The sequence below is a fragment of the Rhipicephalus microplus genome, chromosome 10 (genome assembly GCF_043290135.1).
Source record: "Rhipicephalus microplus isolate Deutch F79 chromosome 10, USDA_Rmic, whole genome shotgun sequence".
NCBI classification, from domain to species: Eukaryota; Metazoa; Arthropoda; class Arachnida; order Ixodida; family Ixodidae; genus Rhipicephalus; species Rhipicephalus microplus.
This window is the reverse complement of record NC_134709.1, coordinates 23708005-23718859: the sequence shown is the minus strand read 5'-3', so window position 1 is coordinate 23718859 and position 10855 is coordinate 23708005. Positions and strand designations below refer to the sequence as shown.

The 10855-nt window shown below is 44.7% G+C and overlaps 1 protein-coding gene and 1 long non-coding RNA gene across 3 annotated transcripts in view; one reads left to right on the top strand and one right to left on the bottom strand.

Moving 5' to 3' along the window:
• Nucleotides 1-1438: 1438 nt before the first annotated feature.
• On the top strand, nucleotides 1439-6584 carry LOC142774636 (uncharacterized). The gene is made up of 3 exons (XR_012886479.1): nucleotides 1439-1596; nucleotides 2919-3004; nucleotides 3369-6584. It is a non-coding gene; the product is annotated as an uncharacterized LOC142774636 (long non-coding RNA).
• A 258-nt stretch (nucleotides 6585-6842) lies between these two features.
• The window catches only part of LOC142774633 (uncharacterized), a 133231-nt gene continuing 129218 nt past the window's right edge, over nucleotides 6843-10855 (bottom strand). For both annotated transcript variants that reach the window (XM_075875225.1, XM_075875227.1), the window contains one exon: nucleotides 6843-10851. The gene's annotated coding sequence lies outside the window, so the exon portion shown is untranslated. The remainder of the gene's footprint in view (nucleotides 10852-10855) is intronic.

Here is a 10855-nt window from a genome sequence, read left to right as displayed (position 1 = left end):
GTATTCGACTGCCACGGCCGGCATCGAACCCGCGACCTTCGGATTGGCGGCCGAGCAGCGTAGCTACTGCACTAATATGTGGACCTTGCGTTAAATGACGGCCTAGACTTAGAATGTGTGAAGGTGCTCTCCGAATACAGCAGAATGCCAGCAGAAGCAAATCGCGTTTCATCTATAATGGCAATTAACTGCAATCCACGTTACGAAAGCTCACCTTAGCGTTGGTTATAAGCTACATGTTTGCTGTGGAATATATACAGGAACATAATGTTCGCCCGAGTATGGGTGTGTGTGCGTGAGCCTGCGCATGTGTTCGCGTGTAAGCGCGATTCTGTGTACACCCGTGCATGTGTGCGTGCGCGTGTATGTGCGAGTACGTGCTTGTGTTAAGCGTGCCTGTGCACATGTGTACGCCCATGCATGCGTGTGTTTACGGTCGCGTGTGTGTGTTGCCGTATGTGTGTATACGTGTATGTGTGTGCGCCTGTGAATAAGTATGCGTGTGTATCAGCCCGTGCGCCCTCAAATTTCGTGTGTGTGTGCGGGGGGGGGGCACTGCTTCTTAGTGTTTAAGGTCCCACACCTGTTCAGACTGGGAGTCTATATGGGAGGTGGCTTAAGAAATGGCGGTGGTCAACGCACTGTACACGGACTATTCAGTACATGGAAAACAGCTGCACATTTTCGTACCTCATCGTTGCTTACGAACTTGCTGTGGTATAGCTGATTAGGTCCGCTGAGGCGCTTCTACGCTCGAAAACGTGGGTTATGACCAATTCACACGGAAAGCTGTCACTGCACTTATGCACAACCATCGTTTATATTAACAACGTTTAACAAGAACGTGCCCTGCCTTTGCTACAGGTGCTTAGCTAGCTCATTGGGCAACCATATGGAATTATGTGCTGATCATGTGGTCAGCAAAAAGTTTGTTATAACAACCTCGGCACGTTTCGTGGTGCGTGACAAGCCTTCTAAACATCCGCGACTGTGGATTAATTTGTTCCAGCTTCGACTACGCATTCAGTGTTTGCGGCACCATACGCGGAATTGCCAGACACAGACAATGCGAAAAGAAATTCCTCTGGAAAAAGGTGTAGCGATGCTCTCCCGCTAATGCCACCGAGGACGAAATAATTATTGTTTCTGGCCATTCCATGGTGCACTTTGTTTTCCGCAAGTTTTGCTTCACTATTTTTCGCCCACTGCAATCGCATTCCGTCAAAATACTCAAAGAACCCGAGGCTGGTAAATAACCTGCGTCGCTGTGCTACTGGCTGGAAGGAGAGTTGCCGTTTACAAGGAGTGATTCCGCGCCGAACGGCCGTCCGCCGTATGCGCCATAGCGCTTGCCTTTCGGCGCCGTCTAGGCGGAGGCACTGCCGCCAGTGCCTCCTCCTTCTCTCTCAACGTTGCTCTCTCTGTCTCATCGTCTTTCAAATGCGTTGCGTTGGTCTGGGGTCTTGGTCGCTGTGTGTGTTCTAGCGAACAGGCGCATATTCAATGGTGGTCACGAATGACACCGTGTTCGAAGTGACGCTCGGATTAAGGAATATTCATGGAGTGGCGGACACGGACAACGTGGGCCTGTTAACGGTGAGTGTACTGCTTTCGTAGGTAGTAATCATACAGCGCTAGCTGGGCGCCTGCAGCAGCGCTGCCGAAGTAGGCTGCCAGCCATTTACAACAGCATGCGTTCGCGGGCCTGTTGCAGATGCCCGATTAAACGTGTGACTTAACGAGTTCACACTGCTTTGCGCGATGTTGTGTAAGTGCCTGCATCACTCATAACGTGAGTGATGTGATCACTTAACAAGGGCGGGATTAGTTGCTGATCGCACATTGTGTCCACACTGCACAAAGTGATTAATATTGTTTTAAGATGTGCTTTGGGCTACATCGTAATAACATTTCTATTAATACTCAAATGTGCAACGTGCTTCTGTAGGTGTAAGCGTAAAAAAAGAAAGAAAAAGAAAAAATTATGTATAGAGGCGCACTGTACGAAATGGCTTTTTTTTTTTTTTGCTTAAAGACGGTATAGATGGAGGTGCTGATATACCGCGATGCTCCCAGCACGTGCGCCTCGGTCTTTTAAGCTATTTAGCACAAGTGTCACCAGCAACAGGGAAAGATCTAGCAGACTTCCAAAGGCGCGTTGTTGTGGCCATCGCCGTGCGTTGTTTTCCCTCGTTTCTGTTTGCTGTTTTCGTGCTTTGCCTTCATCTGCAATAACGTTCGGCGTTATAACAGAATCAAGAAAGTATACGTGACTGAGGGAGTTATGTGCGGTAGCTCTAGCATAAGCCATGCCTGCTGCAACGTAGACGGCGTCCGCGCGCGTTGGTGTCGTTCGAGCGCTCCTGCTTGCTTGATTGTGTTTAACTGAGTATTTAGGCGCGGGTTACGTTTGTAAATCCCGTGGTCAATAATCGCTAATAGCGGGCCCCTGATTGCCATCAGAGGATGGGCTTAGTTGTCGAAATATGCCAGACGCTTTTTCTGAAAGCAAGCTTTGAAAAAAAATTTTTTAAAGAAATACTTTCATACGTGCTAGGCAGTGCCTATTGCAGGCGCGCAACTCCTTAAAAACTGGACGAGCTATCACATCTTTTATCAAATTACAATGAATTAAGATGATTGAATTATAGATGACGAATTTCTGTGCTAGATTAGGTGCACAAAACACATGTTCGCAGCCCTACGTCTAGAAAGCAGGCAAATAGGAAGCACATTGTCAAATTTGGATTAGATTCCATTGACGGAGCGTCTTGTGAGGGTAGAAAGAACGAGAAAATTGTTCATTTTTGATGCCCTTATAGAGGCAGTCAGAATTGCACTGATTGGTGACTTGTAACAATTCCTCAGATTGTTAGAGGCGTGATTAAAGTCAGTAAATCTTTTACTTTTTTTTGCAGACCTCTTCGCTAGTGCCACGCCCAAGATCATTTGTTCTCAAGTAAAAGAGAAAGCAGAGATGTCTTCACTGTTTGTACATGAAGAGGTAAGTTTCTTGTGCGTTTTGATTAATGCTACATGTTCTGAACGTTGTACTTTAAGAATTGTTTTTCACACTGGCTCACTACCCTAAAAGGAATTTGATTCTTAGGTGAGTTCAGGCTTTCTTAAGTGCCATTTTTTAGTTGTAGTCTTACACTTCACCTCATTTCGGGAATTTGCTGTATGCTGGAAAACTCTTATCTTTATCATACGAAATTATTGGAATGTATGGGTTGTATGCTTCGAGTTCAGTGTAATGTCAATTACACGCCATTTCGAAGGATACACACTACACATTCTTTATATATGGGGCTGCCAGAACAGCACGAATATCCTTTTATGAGAAGTCATATTTGCTCTTATTACAGGATGAGAGGGTGCCGCTGACGTCCTAGAGCAAGCCTACTTCCTGAACCTCCACATGGATAACCGAAAAATCTTCCGTGTCAGTAATGACGAAGAAGGAGTGACAGCACTGATGAGTTGATTTTTTTTTATTTTCAACATTGTCTACGGCCGCAAGGCCTTTAACAACCACCGTGATTGAGCGGCTTTTTCTCGGCGTGAGTTTGGAGTTTATCAAAGAAGTTGTTCAGGCAGTACGACGCTGAAAATTTTAGTGTCACAATGCCTGAACAACTTCTAGTGTGGTCACGGTAGATGAACAAATATTGTTATTTGTGTAAGGTATTTTGCTTAAATATAGCTGGACCATTGCACGCCAAACGTCCCAGCCACTTTGGCGACCTTCTGAATTGTGTTTGAAAAAAAAAATGTGCTGACTTACTGCGTTGAAAACAGTGAACTGCTAGAATATTTCAGCGAGAAAAAAAGTTTTGTTCATGTGGCTAGCTTATAACTTCCTGGCATAATGCTGTCTGTGTGCTGTTTGTGGAAAATTTTGTTTTAAAACTACCGCTTATTTTTTCTAAAGCTAATTCGGTCTACGTGTTCAGTAAATGTGCTTCTGTAAGGTATTTGAAGCTCAATATTAATAGTGCAATTTCTTTGCCACATTCGCTTCCAAGAATAAAGCCAAAATGTGTTATGTTTGCATATTTTATTGCAATATTGCACTTTGTATGAATATCTGAGCAGTGAATACTTACTCCACAGAAGGTTTATTTTGAGGAAAAAACATCTTTATACCTCTCAAGCTGCTGAAATATACGAAAAAATATCACAAATTTCACAAAATCGTGATTTTTGTCCGTATTGAGATGCAATTTGCTCCATGTTGTGATACAATGAAAACTCATCATTATACCTAAACTGTAAGAAAATGAAATTCTTTCTGTAATAAAAATCTTATCGCAAAAAGTACAGGAAAGAGCGCTGTCAACTGAATTTTATTGAAGGTGCTACGAGCGTTTTTATACTGAGCACAAGACCAGGGCTCATCTGCAACAACACATGTGTGACCATGACAAAATAATTTTAACCGAGAAAAGAATACTCTTTTTTGGAAAAGATAAGTGAAGGTGTACTGATGCATTAATCCTTGGCCTTCCTGATAAAGTTCTAAAATCTCTCATTTTTCTGCTTGCTTTTTTTTCAAAAACCGTGTTTTATGAAACCTAGGACTACACTTACATTCTTTACGATGTCCGGCCATGAGACTACTATAGCCCTTCTTAACATTTAAAGCATGCTGTCTTGCTTGATCATTGAAGCATTGCCCAGTTTGTCCTATGTTTACTTTTCCACGTGTTAGCGGTATCTCATACACATTAGATTGGCATTCAGTAAACCTATTCTAGTGACGAATGGTGCAAGATTTACTATTCCTGTTGCTGTAAGTACATGCAATTTTGAAAGCTTGCAAGGGGTGGAAAACAACAATGTCATATCTGCTGGCTCTTTTCCTAAAATTGTGAGACACCTTATGTACGTAGTACCGTGTGACATGCAAAGGTGATTGGTCATTCTCTTTTTCTTTTGGTCCTGTTTCCTTTAACTTTACTTTCTGCAGGAGGGTTTCGCAAACAAGTGTGATGATGCTGTTGGGGTATTGGCTGGTGCTATCAGCCCAGGAGTGCTAAGAATGTTCTGCCTTTTGATAGTGGGCATTGAAAATTAGTAGAAAGAGGAATTGATACCACATGTATTCAGGCCACCCTTCAGAAGTCATGTTAGCACAAGGGTGAGGTCAGGCTTAAAAACCAGATTAAAAGACTAAAAGAAGCTCGGTATCCCAACAGAATCATCACACCCGTTTGCAAAACCCTCCGGCAGAAAGTAAAGTTGAAGAAGACAGGACCAACAAAAAACAATGACCAAAACCTTTGCATGTTATACCACATCACGTGTCTCACAATTAAAAAAATAGCCAGCAGATATGATATTAGCGTGTTGTTTTTCTACCCCTTGCAAGCTTTCAAAATTGTGTGTACTAAACAGCAACAGGAATAGTCAATCTTGCCCCATTCGTCACGAGAATAGGTTTACCTAATGCCAATTTACCGTTTGTAGAAGTATTTTTTATCAGGTAAACCAATGATCAGTGCATCACTACACGTTCACTTATCCTTTCCGAGAGGGAGTATTCTTTTCACAGTTAAGATTATTTTGTAGTGCTCACACGTGTCGTCGCGCATGAACACGGTTCTTGTACTCCGTATAAAAGCGCTCGTAGCACATTCATTAAATTCAGTTGACAGTCAGTGCTCTTTCCTGTCCTTTCTGTCTCTTCCTAAAGTTGTCGCGCTGTGACTAGCACACAACCACGATGAACCAACTCTCCCAAATTAAGCTCTTGTTATGTAACACGTAGACTGAGTTTCGTATGGAAAGAAGGAGGGGTGCTTTTAAAATAAAATTTTTCACATACAACACCTAGACGGCATTCCAGGAAGTTGAGAAGGCAGCCACGTGACCAAATATTTTTCCTCTCCTAAATATTCCAGAAGCTCTCTATTTTCAATGCAGCACGAGTTTTTCGAATACATTTGAGATGGTTGCCAAAATGGCTGGGACATTTGGCATAAAGTGACCCAGCTGTGTCATTAGCCATAATTATGCATTACCTCTTTTGTTTTTTGTGTGTCCTGACTCAGTTTTGTGTTCGTTTTTAGCTTATTGTGTTTCTGATCATTGTATTGGTTTCTTAAGTATTCGCTAAAGTTATATGTGCAAAAACCCGTATATGCTTGCATGTACATCATTTCTCATAACCAATTGTTATACATCCAGGAATACAAAGTTTAAACCACTGTGATTGTATACATTTGAAAACACTATCCATATATATTTTTGTGTGCATCACTTCTTGGGAACGATTGTGTACATGAAGGCGTATATAGTGAAATAATGGTGATTGTATATATTTGAAACAATCATAAGTATATATTTGCCTGTATTTCATTCCTATTAACCGGTTGTGTACACGAAGGAGTATTAAACTGGAAGCCACTGGGATTGTAGATACCTGAAAGAATTATAGGCATATATTTCGCGTGTATTTCATTTGTAGTCTCTATGTACTTGAAGCAGTATACTAAACTGAAACCAGTGTAATTGTATGTTGCAAAGAATTGTCAATAAAGTGAAACTGAAAAAATATAATAAACATTTGAGGTGTTGCATGTGTAGTGTACGTATACGTGAACGTATATCTGGTGAAAAAGTTGTGTGGCAGAAGAAAAGTTTATGTTTTATTTGCCTATTAAATAAACGCAATATGCAAGGGCAGCAAGGCTTCATTTTCTGTAACGCGCATTATGCATATACTGTGAAGTATATATAGATCCAGCACAAGTTCATACACGATTGTACGCGTTTATATTTTTGCCCACACGCAATGAATGGAGCTCGACAGGTGGCGCACCATCGATAATCAGGACCACTTTCTTCAAGTAGTGTGCAACCAGTGCATGCTGATATCTATTAGTGCAGTCTAAAAGAATACTGCCACCCCTGCCATGGGCACTCAACACCCTTGTGCACCCTTCTCGCACCCTCCTCAGAGGGTGCTAAAAAAGTGATGGACATCGAAGGCACCCTTCCTTAAGGGTGTTTTTGCAACACCCTACAGTTTTTTTACATGTACACCCTATTCTAAGGGTGCATGTTAAAGCACCCTTTTTGGAAGGTGCTGAATTAACACCCTTAGGGTGTCGTCCACGGGACAAGCTCATTTACACCCTTCTGGGTGTAAAAATTTTTACTGTGTAGGCTGAGTAATATTTTCGCGAATTTGGGTCTTAGTTCGGCTGAGTTATATTTTCGCGAATTCGAGTCTTAGTTCGGCTGAGTTATATTTTCGCGAATTCGAGTCTTAGTTCGGCTGAGTTATATTTTCGCGAATTCGAGTCTTAGTTAGGCTGTGTAATATTTTCGCGAATTTGAGTCTTAGTTAGGCTGAGTAATATTTTCGCGAATTTGAGTCTTAGTTAGGCTGAGTAATATTTTCGCGAATTTGAGTCTTAGTTAGGCTGAGTAATATTTTCGCGAATTTGAGTCTGAGTAATCTTTTCGCGAGTTTGAGTCTTAGTTCGGCTGTGTAATGTTTTCGCGAGTTTGAGTCTTAGTTCGGCTGATATTTTCGCGAGTTTGAGTCTGAGTTCAGCTGAGTAATATTTTCGTGAGTTTGAGTCCTAATGATTACGGTTGAAAAAAAATATTTTGTGAGTTTGATGTGGAGTCCGGCTAAAAGAAGTTCCGAGCGAGTTAAGTGAGACTGAAGCGCAAAATATATTTCATGAGCAAGTCGGGGTGAACTCCACAATCTTTGCCAAACTGTGCCTGTGCTCGTGAAAAAAGTCGCTTGGAACCAGTTAAATATGAAATTTCTTCAGTCTGAAGGTTCCCACTGTTAATCCAAGAAGGTTTACTCGGCAGAGTGTCAATGGGGACACAACGATTTACGACGCCGAAAATTTCTGCTACAGAAAAAGAAAGAGCTGTGTAATCGATGTACTATCGTGGGCAATATCAGCTCGAACACGCGAGCACGTGGCAAATGGCCTCAAAACCGAGATAACGTGATAGGTGCACTGCCGAAACCGGAGGGGAAAGGAGGGGCGTTGTTCCATTCTCTGTAGGCACTCTCCCTGCACTAGCGCAGCGGGAAAACAGCCGATGATTGCGCGCAAAAAGAGAGGGTTTTATAGGGATACCAAATGCGCAGCCAAAACCCCCTACATATAATACAAGCACGGCACCACGACAGCCTACGTCGCAGCCGATATTTCAGCAGCTACATAGCCTAGTGGGTCATTTGGTGTGGCTGTGCACATTGTGCGAGTTGATGTCACCACTGGCCGCCACTAACGCGCTATAATTCGCCGTTTTGCAGCAACGATACCGAGGCGGGAGTGTCAACAGATGCCAGAAGCGCGCCGCCCTTTCCACTTTGCTCCCGAGAACGGCCGCTGCGAATCAGCCGATGTAGGATGCGAGGCTACTCGCCACGCGTCCGCGTGTTCGAACTCGTATTACGATGGTACTTCTATCATTCCAGACGAGAAGTTCAGAGGAGAATGAATGTTTGAAATGATTAATAGATGAACGCGAAATGCGCCAAAGCCAACGTTTTGACATACCCTCTGCTTCAACAAGTCACTAGTGCCATTCGTTGCATAGCGCGCTAGAACATAAGCCCAATTAATGGGGATTTCTCGTCATCTTACTATGACTACTTCGGTCTTATCCCACAGAAGTCGTTTCGCTGCCTTTGATCTGTCGCACAGTTAAGCCAGAAGCAATTATGCAAAATAACACTGAAGCTAGTCCGCAGTTTATGAAAATCGATACCACCTTCAACTGGGCAGCTATTTCGTCATGTCCAAAACTAAAAGCAAGAGTGGCCGAGCACGCCACGATCCGGCACGAAAATTCTAAGCCAACCTATCACTTATGGCCAAACAGCGAAACTTTCGGCGGTCTCAAAATGAGGCGCACCGCTCTCGGAACACACGGACACAGCAAACGCGGTCGAATTGAAAAATCGTGTAAATTCATTCAACTAGTTTTCCACCAACAATATCGCCAGCCTAATCAAATACGTCATTCGTGACACGCTAAAAATAGCCTTTGTGACGTCCCCGCAAACACGGACTGAACCCCGCTCCTTTCTAGATGTGTACGCTCGTTTCTCAAACCCACGCATAAAAAAAAAAAGGGAAAGAAAACCTTCGGTGTAACGAATGGGCATTCCGGAGGGAAGTACAGGAAGGATTATTTCTACTATTCTCACGGGCTCCCCCGCGCAAACACGAGGACCGCGCGGCGCCTTGTCGTCTACAGACCGTGTGACAGTGTACGGTGGAGATAGTCGGCGCGCACCCTTCAGATCTGTGGCATGGGGCAGCAGCAGAGCACCTTTTGTTGGTTCGGGGAATGCGACTTTTGCGGCAAGCGCCCGTGCCTGGTCCAGTATGCCTATGCCTTTCCGTCAGCCTCCGTGGCTCCAGGGCTCATTACTGCGTTCTGCGCGGATGGCCGCCCGCGGCGGTGCACGACGAAGAAGCGGCGGCTACGGAGAATTTCGCGGGAGACACCGAGCTGCATGAAAACGTTGAGACTTGGTCTGGACATCGGCTCACCAAGTATCGGAAGCATCGGGACCATTGTTCGCCCGTAATTAAAGTGTCTTCGGACGGCTCGCCCATCACTCTCCCTGAGGCTTGAGTTTGTACATTGTTACTTGCTCGGCTTTGTTTGGGAGAGGGTTTTCTAGTGGTGTAGGCCGCGGGGGCGGCCGCCGAAGACGATACACTCGGACGGAGAAGAAAAGATATGCCGCGTGAAGTGGCGACTGGTTTGGTGCCCCGGTAGGGCGGAGTCGGGTCCTACAAAAAGGGACTACGAGACGATACGAAGGGAGTCAGAGATACGATGCGAGGAGAGTCAGAGAGATACGATGCGAAGAAAGAGCAGAGGGACGATGCGATGAGCTCGAGATGGTAGAGAAGCTAAGATGGAAACCACTAAGAGGGACGACGTAGGCGACGATGACGAAGGCGATGAAGACGGCGACGGAAGGAGACAGATCAGACCGCGACGGAAACAACCAACCTTCGGCCCCGATTTGACCAGCCAACTCCGAGGCCCCGACTACATGGACATTCTGTGAGACGAACTTCACCTCCCATACTTAATCGAGCTTTGCGGGAAGGGATGCGGCATATTGAGACATTGCGCGGTTTTATTAATTAATGACTTTATCATTTGTGTCGTCGTGTGTTTTTTTATATGCATACCCTTGTATCGTTACAGTTACGTTCTTCATGTGCCTACCCTGTGTCGAATGTCGCGAGTGTTTAAATCATGTGTTATAATTTTGCGTAGTGGTTGATGTATGCGGGTATACGATGTTTACAGTTAGTATTAAATAAATGAATCAGTAAACAGGAACAAGGCGTAGCGTCTCTTACTTCCCGGCCCCAGCACGAATCCCTGTATGTGAAAAGTGATTGAGACACGTAGCCAAAAGGGAACCGGATAGAAAAAGGGTTGAGTGTTCTTCCCTCTCTTTGGCGATCGGTGGCGTAGTGGGGGACGTCTCACCTTATACAGCGTGCAGATTCCCTCAGTCAACGTAATTAAGGTAAGGCGTCGTCTCCGATGTTCGACTCACCACGAGGGATCCCGGCGGGACACGACACTGCGGCAGGCACACGAACCGGCAGGCACTGTCAGAGGAGTCGTCGCCAGGATGTTGCTGCCCGAAATTTCAGCGTTGGCGTGACCCTTCCCGAAGGTGCCGCCCTCTTTTCTGGATGAGCCCCTGCTGAGTGCGGAGCTGTCCCTGTAGTAGTTCCAACTGTTGTTGTAGGGTCTCGTGCTTCGTTCATGGCGGCGCGTTACCTGTCCATCTTCCGGGTCACCAGATCCGCGGGAACGTCGAGTCTGC